Genomic DNA, 16653 nt, shown 5'->3' on the forward strand with positions numbered 1-16653 from the left:
TGTCACATATATATATATGTGCATGCATGTCACTGTAAATGACCGAAATTGTTGGTTGTTGACATCCACAGGCAGGAGAATGTCAACAACCACACGGTCGCTTTGGTTAATGTGCAAAATATATACTAGGTCTAGTTAAGTGCCACTGCCCGGTATACATTTGGCCGGTATGCCCTACATCAATGTTTTTTAAGGTTCAGTGCCACTGCCCGGAATTTCATTTAGCAGGTACTCCGAACACTGATGTTTCTCCTAATCGATCCTCAGCCGATATTAAAATATCAAACAAATATAATTATATTAAAGAATAAATTAATATGAAATTGGATGTAACAAATATTTCGGACATTTATTAAAGCGACTATATAATTGTTGACATTCACTGGTGAAGTCGACATTCTCTAGATTTCGGTCATTCACGGTGACATATTTCTCTGTATGTATTAGACGAATTTTGTTTATTAAAATGTTTACATTTAAAGTTAATATTTAAAGTGTTGAGAAATTCAATAATGGAGATATAAAAAAAATTAAACTAACCTAATGCTTCATTGTATCCTTTGAAAAGAATGAAGAATAAAGTTATTTCTTGAAAAAATAAACATTATTAAGCTTTCCATTATTGTATGGTAAGTTTTGCTGATAACTTTTAGTATTTCAATCTAAAAAAGTTAAAATCAAGTGAAATAAAATATAAAAGCTGTAAATGGGAGCAAATTCAAATATGAAGAAGAATTAGGAATGAATATAAAAAAAAGTGAAAGATTAATTATACGAAGTTGTAACGAAAAGACGCTAAAGAAGATGTAATGCAATCGTTCTATCTATTACACAAATATTAGCTATTTTGGCAGAAGAAGTAAAAGAGTTCTGAAACCAGTTTTGATTAAATAAATTAAAAATAAACATTACATTTCCTTCACATTATAGTATAAGAAGAATTTTGTTTAAAAATTTTAGTACTTCAATTTTTAAAAAAAATTAAACCAAGTACAATAAAAAAGTGAAAACAATAACATAAGAAATTAAAAATTTGTGCAACAAAATTTTAAAAAAAAATTTAAATAAATTATTATTTAATCTAAACGAATTTTATCATGATACCTTAGAGCAGCTGTTTCCTAATGGTTTTCCCAGGAACCCTGGGGTTCCGTCGAAGAGTTTATGAGGTTCCGTGATTTAGTACTTTTTATAACCAGCAATGAGTTTTGAAACCTCTGATTATATTTATATCCAACTATTCATTATTTATTCAATTTTTTGGTTGCCTTTATGAAAATAATTCAAGTAAAATACCAATGAAATACAATTTTTGAGAAGAAAATATAATATTTCCATTACAATACGCTGAAAAAATTATAAAAAGATTAAGATTTTATAAAATATTGCATTAGTATTTTCTATCGTGCTTTTCAAATCAAAATAAAGTAAGTAAATTCTTTAGTGATTACCTTAATGGCTCTTTTCAACGTTTATAGCAGTTCTTTTAAATTTTTATTTTATAATCGTCGTTGAACAGTCGACCCAATTTTTCGGATTTACGACAACTAATGTTCAACTCCGTAGCCTTGTCATTTTGAACCCAATCCAGAATACAAGGGAACTCCTGGATCAAGTATTGTGACAAATTTGTCTTTGTGGAACCCGCAAATGCATTACATGGAGAGAAAAACCTCTTGGTTAGCCTAACGACAAGGGGACTCTAACCCATGATCCGTCTACCACTGAGGATATTTTATGTCAGCACTGGGATCTTTACCAGCCGGGTGCGGAGTTCGGATCGACCAGCTAACGCTGGGATTCGAACCCGGTTCACCTCAATGGAAGCTGAACGCTCTATCCCTTGAGTTATCGCGGCTCTGCGTTTCCATTTCGAAATCAACCATAACTCAGCTTATTTTATTCATTTTTCGGCTTATGTATATTCATCAAAAACAAATTCACAACTAGACTAGATATAGCACAAAACTGCAAATTTTGCCGGACATAAAACATCATTTAGGATTCTAAATGATAAAACGATGAAACATATTCATTCCTCTAATTAAATATTTAAAAAATAGTTAAAAAATAGTTATTTTTAGGTTAAAATGATCATAATTACTGAAATAAACTTTATTTATCAGCAAGGGTTTTACCAAAAGAAGGCTGATTATTTAGGGTTCCGTAGCTGAAAATAATTGGGAACCGCTGCCTTAGAGCATGGCACAAAAACCATTTATGCTGCTAAATATACTTTTCAGCTTTGTATTTTTACTAAATGTGTGTTAATAAGAGCTATAAAATTCTGGTTTTCAAAGGAAGACCAGAATTTTTGGTAAAGAGCTACCACACGAACGGAAAAATCGAAAACAGAATAGCTTTAATAATGTACATTTTAATTTCATTACTGGATTTTTTTTAAAACCTGAAATTCCATTATCAAGTAAAGTAATTTTGCAAGAATTTTAATCTTCGGTTAAAATACTCAAAATTTCACATTTTCTTTTTAAACAATGGAATTTTCAAATTCATATTTTCGGTTTTCTTCTTAAATGACTGCGACAATGGAGACATGAATATTTTAAAATCGTAGAAAATCCATTGAATTAAAAATTAATCAGGAGTTTTCCATGATCTTTTGATTTATGTTTGTCAGAATAAATACTAGTATTTATATAAATAATTATTCGGAAAATGCTAGTTGACTAAAAAAAGCCGGACGCATAACATGTTAATGATAGAAATATTAATTCTTTAAATAATTCTCTTCTCTAAATAATTGAAAAATGTTCGCAATAGTGCATAGCTATAAAAATAATAAAACCTATTGATATAATATTTGAGTTTATTATTGAATTGAAAAAAAAAATCATGTATTTAATATAAAATGTCATCATTTTGGCTGGGATCAGTTGAAGATCCTGTAAAACTAATTTATTAACAAAAAATAATGGTTATGCTTCCTTATTCAGTAATAATATAATAATTTTATTATCATTGAAAATCTTCCGTCTAGCAAAAATTCGTTTCGTAATTACAATTTTATTTTTTATAATATCTTAAATCAGTTGAATATCTTATAACATTAATTTATTAACAAAAAATAATACTTCCTTATTCAGTTTTATGAAATAATTTTACTATCATTCANTTTTTTTATAGCTATTTATTGTTAGCTTGTTTTTTATGGTTACTAATTGTTTTTTTTAGCATTAATTGTTAATTTTTTTATTAATAATTGTTTATTATTTTGTTTGTTTTTGTGAATTTCAATTTAATTGTTGCATATGCTTCATAGTGTAATAACATTTGTGTAATAACAATTCATAGTGTAATAACACATGTGATCGGTGGCGTGCCCAAAATATTGTGTCTCGTGCCATAAATGGCAGGCGTGCCATTGGTTCGCCATCCCTGCCATAGAGCATGGCACAAAAACCATTTATGCTGCTAAATATACTTTTCAGTTTTGTATTTTTACTAAATGAGTGTTAATAAGAGCTATAACTTTGAAAACCTGAATTTCTGGTAAAGAGCTACCACACGAACGGAAAAATCGGAAAATGAATAGCTTTAATAACGTACATTTTAATTTCATTACCAGATATTTTTTAAAAATTAATTCCAATTTCAAGTAAGGTAATTTTACAAGAATTTTTTTCTTCGGTTAAAATACGCAAAATTTCAAATTTTCTTTTTAAATAAGAGAATTTTCAATTTCACATTTTCTGTTTTCTTCTTAAATGACTGTGACAATGGCGACAAGAATATTTTAAAATCTTAAAAAATCAATTGAAATAAAATTAATCAGGAGTTTTCCATGAACTTTTGATTTATGTTTGTCAGAATAAATACTAGTATTTATATAAATAATCATTCGGAAAATGCTAGTTGACTAAAAAAAGCCGGACGCATAACATGTTAATAATATGAATATTAATTCTTTAAATAATTGAAAAATGTTTGCAAAAGTGCATAGTTATAAAAATAATAAAACCTATTGATTTAATATTTGAGTTTGTTATTGAATTTAAAAAAAAATCATGTATCTAATATTAAATGTCATCATTTTGACTGGGATTAGTTGAAGATCCAGTAACACTAAATTATTGACAAAATATAATGGTTATGCTTCCTTATTCAGCAATAATATAATAATTTTATTATCATTGAAAATCTTCCGTCTAGCAAAAATTCGTTTCGTAATTACAATTTTATTTTTTATAATATCTTAAATCAGGTGAATATCTCATAACATTAATTTATTAACAAAAAATAATACTTCCTTATTCAGTTTTATGAAATAATTTTACTATCATTCAAAAAGGCTGCCGTCTAGTAATATTTTTTTCTTCTCATCTTTATTAATGACGAGTTGAATAGGAAGAACACTGGCTCTTTGAATTAATTAATTTAATGCACAAATGCAGACGTCATGTCCGGTATTTTTATTTATTGCATTAATAAGTAAATAGTTTTTTTAAAATTAGTTTTTAACGTGGGAGATGAAATGGCATTCTTAAGGTTTGGTTGTTATTTACGATACTTTTTTTACGAGAAAATTTATTCAAAACGATCCGTGAGACAACGAGTTCAAATGTGTATCATTTGTAAGTACGAACATTTAGGTTCAAACGAAAAACACTCTTTTACATAGTAAACTTATTCAAAGACTATAAATACTATTATACAGCTGATTAGTGAGTAAGCATTATATTATGCTATTATACAACTGCTTAGTGATTAAGCATTATATTATACTATTAAACAACTGATTAGTGAGTAAGCATTATAATATACTGTTATACAATTAATTAGTGAGTAAGTATTATCTTATACTATTATACAACTGATCAGTGAGAAAGCATTATGTTAAACTATTATACAATTTATTTGTGAGTAAACATATTATACTATTATGCAATTGATAAGCAAATGAAAATACAACTAATTAGCTTCAAACACTAAACTTTTAAATCAGTAAATTTGTTCAAATGGTAGCTGAATACCCGATATCATCAAAAACACCCGATAAAGTACAAAAAGTATCTTTTCAATCAGCAAATTTATTCAAATGTACATCAGTAGTTAGAACAACCAATGAAGTTCTAATAGTTGCCAGGGATATAATATTTTTTGTTGTTGACATAATTGACATAAATTGTATTGAAGTGTGGCAGCTATGTTCTAAACTTTCTTCGCTCTCCGACATAAATTGTTATGATTTTGCTTTTCCCCCAATGAAATAAGCACAACATAATAGTTTTGAAATTGTTTGACATCAAATAAACAGCATTGACATGTTTTTTGGACAATAATCTCTGATATACTGTATAATATTGCATAACAGTGCAATTTTCATAACATATTTGAAATAATTTGGGTAGTTCACACACCCATTGAAGCAGAAAATAATCAAGAATATAAAATGAAATGAAAACCAGTTACATCAACCAAGAATAAGGGCAAGTTCGTAAATTCGTGACTAAATGAAACTTTTATTCCTTAATAGAACCAGGGAAAATGGGATGAGAGGAAATAGACAATTTATTTCAATTATTTAATCGGAATTTTGATTCCATGTATGAAAAATAAAAGCGGAAGTTTTGCTGGAAGATTTCACGATTTTTCTTTTTCGTTGCATTGTACGTTGTTTTGTTAAAGTAGGTTGAGAAAAGAAGGTTTTAGATTAAAATGCTTTCATGTATCTCGTTATATTACTTTTTATTTTAATAAAACGATTTAGGTGCTATTACAAAGTAACCTGTTTAGAATGAGAATAAAAAGTTCGCCGTTCGTAAATCTTTTTTCCTACACCATTTAGCTAAATAGCTTTTCTTGTCTTAACAAAGTAAAACAGTTTGAGGAAATTTTAGTTCAAAGAGAATACATTCACTACATTTTTTAAATAAGTTTCTTTTCATTGCATAAGTAATTTTAATGATAGCTGTAATTGTGAAGACAAGTATCAAGGCTTGACATAAAAATGAATGTTTCGATTTCCTTATTTGGCAAAAACTTTTTAACAGTTGCTCACAGGTCTCTTAAGATATTAAATTCAGATGATACTATAGAAATTGAATTTGAATAGAACTTGTTTTAAAATTTAGCAAAAAGAATTTTTATTGCAAAATTATGAAATAACCAGCAGCATTCTGTCTATCCAATTAACCGTAAAGTTTACGGTAAAGAACATTTTCCCCCTTTACGGTTTAGAAACCGCTTACAACCTAGTAGGATTAAAAAAAAGCATTCTGTCTATCCAATTAACCGTAAAGTTTACGGTAAAGAACATTTTCCCCCTTTACGGCTTAGAAACCGCTTACAACCTAGTAGGATTAAAAAAAAAACCATGAATACAAAACTACATGGATTTTTAATCATTTACAACAAGCATTTTTTCAAAACTGTTAAAAAGGAAAATTAACGGGATTTTGGAGCTAGGCTTTTCTTTAGGTAATAGGCATTGGGGTTGAGAGCGCAGGGCACTCTAAACTCTTCATGTGTTGTAGAGAATGGAGGAAATATTATGGTGTCAACACTGGGACTTGAACCCTCTTCCTGTCAGTTATGAGATTGACAGATTAGACCTTTAGGCTATAATATGCAGAAGGCTGCAATAGTAACTAAGTAGGTTCAATAGGTGGGCCTAGTTGGTGCGATGAAATTCTGGTTGCTTAACCGTATTGGGTAAAAGCAGTTAACTTTTTTTTTAACCACAGTTAACAGTTTGAATACCATCTTATTTATGGTTATTTCACTGTTTTGTTTGAATACAGTTTAATAACAATTAAATAAATTGTTATCTGATTATTTTATCGGAGAAATTTCTAACAGTGTATTAGTGGCAGGATCTTGAAAAAATATTTTTTTTTTTAAATATAAAAAGGCTTAAATTATCAAAATAAATTAACTTCTTAGTAACTGTTGAATAAAACTGTTTGTCTATTGAGCCTTTTGATGCAACTAACTTACGATATAACTTGATCAAAAAATTTCATTGGCTACAGTTTCGACACTGCCAAAACTTTTTCCACCCCAGACACATCAACTCATCTTGATGCCCTGGAATCTTGTTTCATTCATCACATGAATGCTGATTCCCTTGCTAATGGCATTAAGATATATTTCAAATGTATATACAGGTATATATAACAATATATTTTTAGGCTGCATTTCAAATTATCTGAAAATTCAACAATTTAAGTATGAGTTGAAATAAAGAGAAGGATATCTCAAAGAAGAAATCACTGTCAGATTGTTGAAATTAGATTGACAGCATATTATTTCTAGCGCATGATCTATATAACCTATCTAACATATTATGATTAGCAACAATGCATTTTATTGCTCTTAGTTTTTCCTTTTACGTCTAAAAGTCCTTAAAACTGAAAATTGATTTACTCCAAAACTAATTCAAAACGCAGGGAGACGTTTTGCTCATTTTTACACTTACGAGTATGAAGCCTCAAAATCCCTCCCCCCCCTCCTATTATTAATTTTCGCTTGATTGAATAACGTTACGAAAAAATCCAAATAAAATAACTAACAATAAAAAAAACTCAAATAACTATTTAAAAGTTAATACTAATACTTATTTTGTAAAAATTTAAATAATTTTTCAGAAGCTGTCTGCAATTAATATACGTGGAGCATCGTTTATACGACTCCGAAGGGACCACCGAAAAACGTCGTATAAACGATAACGTCGTATAATCGATTTTTACTTCTAAAACTGAAACTAACTCTGTCTTTAGTTAAATTTAATGTTTAACGTGTTGATTTATACAAATTTCTAAATTAGACAAAGCAAAACAAACAAATAACCAAAGAAGAAAAATTGCAGTGAGCAATTTGAAGGTATGTTACCTTTAATTATATTTTCTTGCTATTAGTCTCTACAATGCTTTGAATAGCGAGTTGAACTTACTGCTTTCTATGATGCAATTTTAGATTTCTAATCACGGCCAAATCTAATGGCTGAAGCGCACTTGTGCAATTTGCAGGAAAAAAGAGAGCTTTTACATTTTCCAAAATAATTAGTATCGATGGGTGCGCTGGACATTGGTCGATGAATAGCAAAATTTTTCGTTTTTGCCTCTTCATAACATTGTCTAGTTTTTTCAGTCATCTAGTAAAAATTACGGTCGTCATCCAAGCATTCTTGTTGACACCCTTTTCTGTATCATTCATGTTGGCAAATTCCGCCCTTTTTTAAAATACACAAATAAAAATGAAAAATTAAAAAAACGTGAACAAAATCTAAAAACCGACGTATAACCGATTCTGTGCGTCGTATAAGCGATATATTTTTACATTAAAATGAATAGGAATGATTTGGGACCACACTAAAACGTCGTATAAATGTAAACGTCGTATAAGTGATCGTCGTATAAACGATGCTCCACTGTATAACCGAAAATTAATATATAACACTGAATCAAAAGTATTTTAGTACTAAAATTTGAGGTTGAGGTAAAGTATAAGTAGCATTTGAGGTTGAGGAAAAGTATAAGTAACATTTGAGGTTGAAGTTAAGTATAGGTAACATTTATGGTTGAGGTAAAATTTTAAAGTACAGACCTGTAATTATCGTACAAAAAATTTTAATAAATTGACAAAGTAACAATTGTTTGAAAGAATTATTGCGAATATATTATTAAATATACTTGATTCTTAAACGAAATGTTTTTGTATTGAATCCGTTAAATTGATTCTAATGCGCATGAAAATTCGTGTTCTCTTCAAACAAACAAATAAAGCTATAACAGTGAAAAAGTAAATTTAAAAAAAATGTGACTCCAGCTAACACCCATTCGAACAGAGAAGGCCTCAGCACGGATCAGTTTAATAGACCGACGTAATGAACATTAACTGCGCAGTGGTGAAAAAATAAGAAAGACGTCAAGTTCATTAACGTTTAGACTACTGAAGGATCAAATTTCTTGTTTATGTTTACTCGTGTTTAGGCCTTCTCTCTACTAGGAGGTAACTGTAAAAAATTTTAAGTAACTATGAAAAAAAAGGGGGGGGGGAAACAATAAAGAATGGTGCTATAGATCAAAACATTTTTACAGAAAGAAAGAAATGCCTTTTCTGAAAAACGGTTAATAGAAACTAATTATTTCAAAACTAATTCAAAAATTAAGCAAAGTAAGACGACTTGTTAATTTATAGATATAAGAGCATGTAGTTACAAAAAAAATATCATTCCCATGCTAATAGTTTCAGCAACATTACATTACACAGCACAAAAAAAAAAAAAAAATTAAATAAATCTTCAACTTTGACATAAAATAACTCGAACTATTATTACCCGCAATAATAATATTTTGATACAAAGATGTTTCTTAACTTTATTCTCTATAAGTGTGCATAACTTCCTATTGTTTCATCGAATAGTATTTAGGAAGCATTATACATTAGAAGCAAACATGGAAAACATTAAAAGGGTACATTAGAAGTGAAGTGGTTAAAAATTTCTTGAAACAATGACGGCAATTGCGGCAATAACTTTTTGTTTTTTATTATAACGAAATTTGTAATGCTAAAATTAGTCGACCCTTAAGTTTAGTCTATCCCTGCTATAGCAACAAAACAGTGCAAAAGAGGTTACGAAACTTTTTTTGAAACACAGCAGCTAGGAAAATTTTACAATGATCGCGAAATATATCAACTTTTTTTCAAGTTAAATAATTTTATAGTCTATCCCAGCTATAAATGGTAAAAATTTTATGAAACATTTAAAAGAAGAAAAAAAAAAAAAAAAAAAACGGTATTTCGGAGAATTTTTCAAAAATTCACGAAATATATCAAGTTAAAAAATGTTTTGATTAAAACTTCAGTCTATAAATGCTATAACATTTTTGGTTGTTTGATTAATTTTTGAAAACAAGGATTTTAATTATTTCTAATTTACAACTATACTTTATACTTAATTTGAGCAATGTTTCTGATTGTAAAACTTTCTACAAGAGAAAAATTTGCTCAATAATTTTACATTTAAGTTAATACAAAAAAAAAAATTTTTTTCTTTAATTGTTAACAAGAAACTTGTTACCAACTTCAAAATTTTTGTTCATAAGCCAGGCAGATAAAAATTCGTGAGAAGCTGATTACTTTCCTTTTCAAGGAGTTGTAAAAGTAGGTTAAAAAAAAAAAAAAAAAGGTTGTTTTTAACAACTTTTGTAACACTATAAAAGAAAAGATATGAACGCACTTTAATTTGACTAACCTATTCTCTGTACTGATTGAGATTTCAGAAATGGTTCATTACTTGTCAGATAAATTGGTTAAACAACTATGGGTAGATTTAATAAACTCACCATCCAACCTAGACTTTTAATTAATCATCTAGGAACTTGAAAGTATATTTATTATGTACAGATTAACGCACCGATTATTTTAAATTCTTTTTTATTTCATTTTAACACCAGTGACATGCTATAATTAATAAACATACAAAAATGTACTTTTCAAAGTATTCAATGGAATAAATAGAATTGTATCTCCGTATCCAACTTAGAATTATAAGGAAACTGCATACACAGAAAAAAAACAAAATTTGTGTTTCGACATTTAGGTAGGTTTTATAGAATTGAAACTACAGTATGCCCATTTGTGTTTTATTCATGCAACGTGTACCTGATCTTCATTTGGTTAAAATTTAATCAACTTAATGTCAGTAATCAGTAACTTGAAAGTTCATACGGTATAAATTTGTTGCAAATTTAAAAAAAGTATTAAATTCAACCATGCTTCTATCCAAGTTGAACCATGTAACTTGTCATCAAGTTTAAGAAATACAATAATATGATTCCACTTAGCTCCATATTAAATTTCTACTGAGAAAAGACATATCTTCACCCTTGCAGTTGCAGTGCTCTTTTGTCGAACAAGAGGCACGTCTTGGCTTGACCAAGTGTCATTAGAAACAACAACATAAATTTTAAGCAAATTTAAACAATATTATGGGATAACACTGACGAATATTTTTGACAGTGAACTATACATATATGTTTTAAATATTGCAGTTTTTAACAGTACGTAGGGGAATTGGCAAAGTACATATGGAATGGAAAATATTGAATCTATTGAGAAAATTAGGAAAACAAAGTGAAGGGAATTTAGATCAGAACATACCAAAAGGAAAAGAAAATGCCTGACTACAGCAGGCAGCATAACTTAGCCATAATTATAACGTCATATTTGACGTTAATACAGCTTTTTCGTGAACAAAGTAGGGCACTTAATATCCAGAAAAAATGTCATGTTTCTACAGCTTTAAGAAAAATGGCATTTTTTTCGGATTTTATTTTGGATATTGATTAAAAATTCTTAGAAATTACAAGCTTCTATTTTTATTGTTCAATTTGAAATAAAATTACAAAGTTAAATTAAAATCTTGAAATTTATTTTTTTCAAGTAAGAAATCTTTTTATTTTTGTTAAACCTAAAACGAAAAATATAAGGCATATGATTTTCATTTGACGTGGGGGAAACAATGGCAACTACAAGGTTACATGGTTCATGACAAAAATTATTTTATCTATGTTTTCAGCTTTATATCTAACAAAACAAAATCATTTGTATTTTTTCATCTACTTGGGAAACGTAATTTTTCAAGATTTTTCTTTTACTACTATCTTTTTTTAGTTTTGTGTTTGTTAGTTTTTATAAAGCAGAAAAAAGTTGAAATTTCGATTGATGATAAGTTTTGCTTGTTTCATTAATTAACTCTGCTTGTAATGGTCTGATAACTAATTAAATTTACATTGTCATACAGTATAGAGCTAGAGCAGATATTAGAGTACTCAAGCTAGTTTAAAAAGAGGTAGAAATTTCGATTCCAAAATTTACATTCAACTTAGCTAGTTAATAAAAACGCGGTAAAAGACTTGATCTTGGAAAATAATTGTATACATTTCTAGACGTACTTGTGTAGCGTGTTCTCGAAAACTTGATCAATTATATCATAAAACACATAAAATTAGATTATTTCCTTATGAGTACTTAAAAGTTTCTGGAAATTTTCGAAATAAGAGCACAACTTGCAGAAACATCGTATTGCTTGCAAGAAACTCGTGCTGTTTTTCATCAATTTATAATACATATATATATAACTGGGGGGGGGGGGGGNTAAGTCCTTTGTTCACTGCTGTTCACCAACCCCGATTATTGCTTTACAATAATTGCCCCCGACAATTATTTCTTAGCATAAATAGTTTTTCCTGCTGAATTTAAAATTATTCACTTACATAAATTTACCGAAAAAATGTTGCGTAATAAAGTGATATCATAGAATGACGTTATAATAAAGAAACGACTCTTTTAGTTTTATACTTTTAAATTAGAAGCAATTCAAAATCAAACACGTAATAAAAGCTGAGTAAAATAAGTAAAATAAATATTACATGCATTAATTTAATTTAGGATATAAAAATATTTTGCAAGAAATTAATACCTTTATCACTTTCACTAATTTTATGCTGATGACAATCAGAAAAATATGGAAATTAATGTGGAAAAACTGAATCCTATCATTTATAAAAATGAACCGACAATAATGAAAAAACGAGACATATTATATTTTTATGAGTAGTTAGATTAGTTGGAATTATTAAACTATTTTATGTGAAAAGTTCTTTTTGTGTTAAATCAAAATTACACGAAAAAAAAGTGATGCAACCACAATTGTTCTTATTTTGAGTTAATTAAATTACACTTAATATGTACAAATATGTTTCAAAATTCCTTCATTATCAGATTTTTAAAAATAGTTAGATTTTTTAGAGGTGTTAAACTGTGTTTATGTAAAAAGTTCTTTTTTACTCAAATCAAAATTACACAAAAGAAACTGACGCAGACGTAATTATTCTATTTCGAGTGAATGAAATTATGCTTAATTATTTACGTACATATTTCGTTAACAAACAAGCTTACATTATGCGAAATTATTTTAAGGAAAAAAAATACTTACTTGTGCTAAGAGAAAACCACCAAATTAACAAAAATAAAAATTATCTTTTGCAAAAACAAAACATCACGAAGTTGCCGAGGGGATATCAGGGAAGTTCAGAATTGCTGGAGCGTAACACGTCGGAGGGCCAGAAAAAGAAAAACATCAAAGAAGTTCGACACTTTGCAAGGGGCCCTCAAATAGCGGGAAACTTTTTAATGACTGCTACTGTCTCGAATGTAAAAACCGCGGCGCACCTGTTCTTACGGCCAGTCCCTCTACAGGTAGGCCTTATTACTAGGTTCCATGGCCTTGACGTTTCAGAGCTAAACTTCAAAATGAGCTAAAAAATCATCTCTTTATTGGCATCACTAAAGCTCCACCTTCAAAAGAATGCTCCTTAAAATCGTTCTTTTTTTCCTTCCTTGTATAACATTTTTCCGTTTTAATGATTTCTTTCGAAAATTTTGCTGCAGTATTCATTTGTTTCGAATTTCAGGTAGCTGCTTTTGTTTCAGGAAGAATTTTAGAAGTACATTTCCCTAATGTTGATTTAAAGACAAGCACTGCAATTTATTTTTCATTAAAAATAAATCCCAATTAAATATAAAAATCTTACACAAGACATACCATTGGTGTATATATATAAAAAAAAGTGTTTTTGTTTACAATTCTAGGGAGCTGTTTTTGATAACTAGGAAACAGTGCATGATTTATCATAAGTGCCAGAAATGAGGGAGCCTTATTAGGCCTGAGGGGGCCCAGGCCTAATAAGGCTCCCTCATTTCTGGGGACCCTTTAAATGTTATAAATAATTTCTTTTTGAGCTTTTCCTTGTGTATTAGAATTATGAGTAAACAAAGATTGAAATAAATAATAAGCTCGAAATCATAAGCTAAAATTTACTATTATATCGTAATTTACCTATGTTATAAACAATTTAAAGACACTCCATAATTAAACAATAGGTAACTTGTAGGTAAATTTCGTTTAAAGTAACAAACTGAGCCCCCCGTCAGTTTTGTGCCTAAGGTCCTTAATTTCTAGATCAGGCTCTGCTGGGAATGATTTGTAGCTAGAGCTATTGCAAGTACTCTACCCCTATATCAATTTATACACCAGCTAGACGATTACATTTTTCTAAATAATTAACCACAATTAAATTTAAAAACTTTATTGTTGTACAAATGATTAATACCAAAAAGTGTTTTTGTTTTGAATTTAAGGGAGCTGTTTTTGATAATAACTGGCATAGATATTTAACTATTTCAATTAGTTTACACTTATGTTAATTTCTACACAAACTCGACAGTTAAATTTTTCTAAGAAATTAACGATAAATAAATTTGAAAACTTAGTTGTCGTGCAAAAGATTGTTACCTAAAAGTGCTTTACTTCAAAATTTCCGGTAGCTGTTTTTGATAAATACTAGGTAAGATTTATAGAGCTACTTTTCCTTTATGCTGATTTATAAGCAAACCCTATAGTTGATTTTTTATTAGAAGTAAACCACTATTAAAGTTAAAAATTTTACACATCACAAGTTGTTGTTGCATTAAATAATGCTTCTAAAAACTCATTGTATCTTTTCTATCAATAATTTATCTATCAATAACTTTTCGCTGATGGCAAACTCATTGTATTAGCAATTCCTAAAGTTAATTTTTTCTTGTACAAAATTTTGTACAGTTAATTTTTGCACAAAACCTTGCACAGTTAATTTTTATGTACTTTTCTTGTTATTGTTGTTCAAAAGATCGTCACCAAAAAGTTTTTTTGTTTATCGTTTTTGATAAATGCTTATAAAATTTATTGATCTAGTTTTCCTTATAATGTTGACTTATAGGCAAACCTTACAATTAATTTTCATATAAGAAATAAATTGTAATAAATTGTAATTTAAAAATTTTACAATTCAGGGAACGTTGTGATATAAAAGATATAGCAACCAAAAGCTGTTTAAATTTTGAATTTGAGGTGGCTGCTTTTGATAAATTTTAGAAAAATTATGTAGATCTACTTTTACTTTGAATGTAGATAAGCAAACCCTACAAGTTATTTTTTTGTAAGAAATAAAATATAAAATTTAAAAATTTTACAATTCAGGGATCGTTTTTTCATAGAAAATTTGTTACCAGAAATTTTTTTTGTTAAGAATTTCAGACAACTGTTATTAATAAGTACTAGAAAAATTTATAAGCTTCATTTTCCTTAATGTTGATTTACAGATAAACACTAAAATTTATTCAGGAAAAGGAATGAGATATAATTAAATTTAAGAAATTAATAAGCTGTAGATTGTTGTAACCAGAAAGTTTTCAGTTTGGATCCACATTGTTAAGCAGTACTTCTAAAATAAGGTAAGATTTAAATTTTCAAAAAATTGAAAACTAATTTAAACATTTCAGTTTTCGTCCACATCGTTAAACAGTACTTCAAAATTTGGCACCAATATATCGAATGTGGCACCATATATTGTATATATGTGGCACCATATATCTTCAAAATGTGAAACCATATATTGTATATATATATATATATGGGTGCACCATAAAAAATTGAAAACTAATTTAAACATTTCAGTTTTGGTCCACAGTGTTAAACAGCTTTCAAAATAAGATGAGTTCTAAATTGTGTAAAAATTATAAACTAATTTAAAAATTTTTGCTATTAAAGAAATTAAAGCTTTCTTATTAATAAATATATTATGAAATATATTCTATTCTATTACAGAGCAACGGCCTTAAGAAGAATTGCAAGTTATTCCCCCAAATAAGTTCATAGTGTGGTTAAAATATTTTGAAAGGTGGGTTTCACGTTATGCGGTAAGCACATGACGCAAGGGGTCATCCTAAAGTCCAGATCATTGCCTTTTAATTTAATGCAATACGAGGCGCCGATCGTCTGATTGCATGGTCCCCTCACAAATAATCATTATAATGGGCTCCCTGGAACATGAATGATTAATGGAGCATAAATTTAACTGTAATTAATATGCGTCACCCTAAATTAGTTGAATTTCAATATCTCGTATTAGTTTTCCAGAATAATCTCAGTTCATTACACTGAAAGACAAAACTATTCAGAAATACAATTAAAAATAAAAGACGTGATAATTTAAATAGATGCTTGATAATAAGGAATTATATCGCAAGGAAAAAAATATATCAATCTGTTTTCTTTTTGACACTGATTTATTTATGTAATATAATTTAAAATTATCTTATATGAAGGATTAATGGTTAGGGAGAATAATTCACCCTAAGCGTTACATTTTTCCTACGTTTCACGTTTTTTTAAAAATATTTGTTGAATTCTGGGTGGTCGTCCACATTATATCACACCCCAGGTCATTTGGTATTGAAAATTCCCTACGAACAGCAAAATGTATCGGGAAAGTAACCTTTATAATAAATAACACGTCATCAATCGAAATATTTATCAGAAAATGCGGTAAAAACCAATTTATTATCTCAGATGCCGGTGTGTAACAGGTAAGAATTATCTTTTATTTTATTTAAATTGTGAAAGTAGTTAAATTCTATGAAATTAATATTTCTGAGTTTCCATTCTTAGTAATATTATTATTTAAATATTTATTACTTTAATATATTTAAAAAAAAATAAAAGAAAAAAAAATAAATAAAAACGGAAATTTTTTTTTTGCGTCTGTTTGTCTCATTTCTGTTGTCACATTCTTGATGAAGCCATAC

General features: G+C 28.4%; 1 protein-coding gene across 2 annotated transcripts in view; it reads right to left on the bottom strand.

Moving 5' to 3' along the window:
* The window catches only part of LOC107445477 (pro-interleukin-16), a 202396-nt gene that overhangs the window by 165000 nt on the left and 20743 nt on the right, over positions 1-16653 (bottom strand). The window contains exon 1 of one of the 2 annotated variants that reach the window (XM_071183067.1): positions 12962-13236. The exons of the other annotated variant lie outside the window; for it this stretch is intronic. The gene's annotated coding sequence lies outside the window, so the exon portion shown is untranslated. Of the gene's footprint in view, positions 1-12961; positions 13237-16653 lie in introns of those variants that run through there. 2 annotated transcript variants of the gene reach the window in all.

The sequence above is a fragment of the Parasteatoda tepidariorum genome, chromosome 7 (genome assembly GCF_043381705.1).
Source record: "Parasteatoda tepidariorum isolate YZ-2023 chromosome 7, CAS_Ptep_4.0, whole genome shotgun sequence".
Lineage (NCBI taxonomy): Eukaryota > Metazoa > Arthropoda > Arachnida > Araneae > Theridiidae > Parasteatoda > Parasteatoda tepidariorum.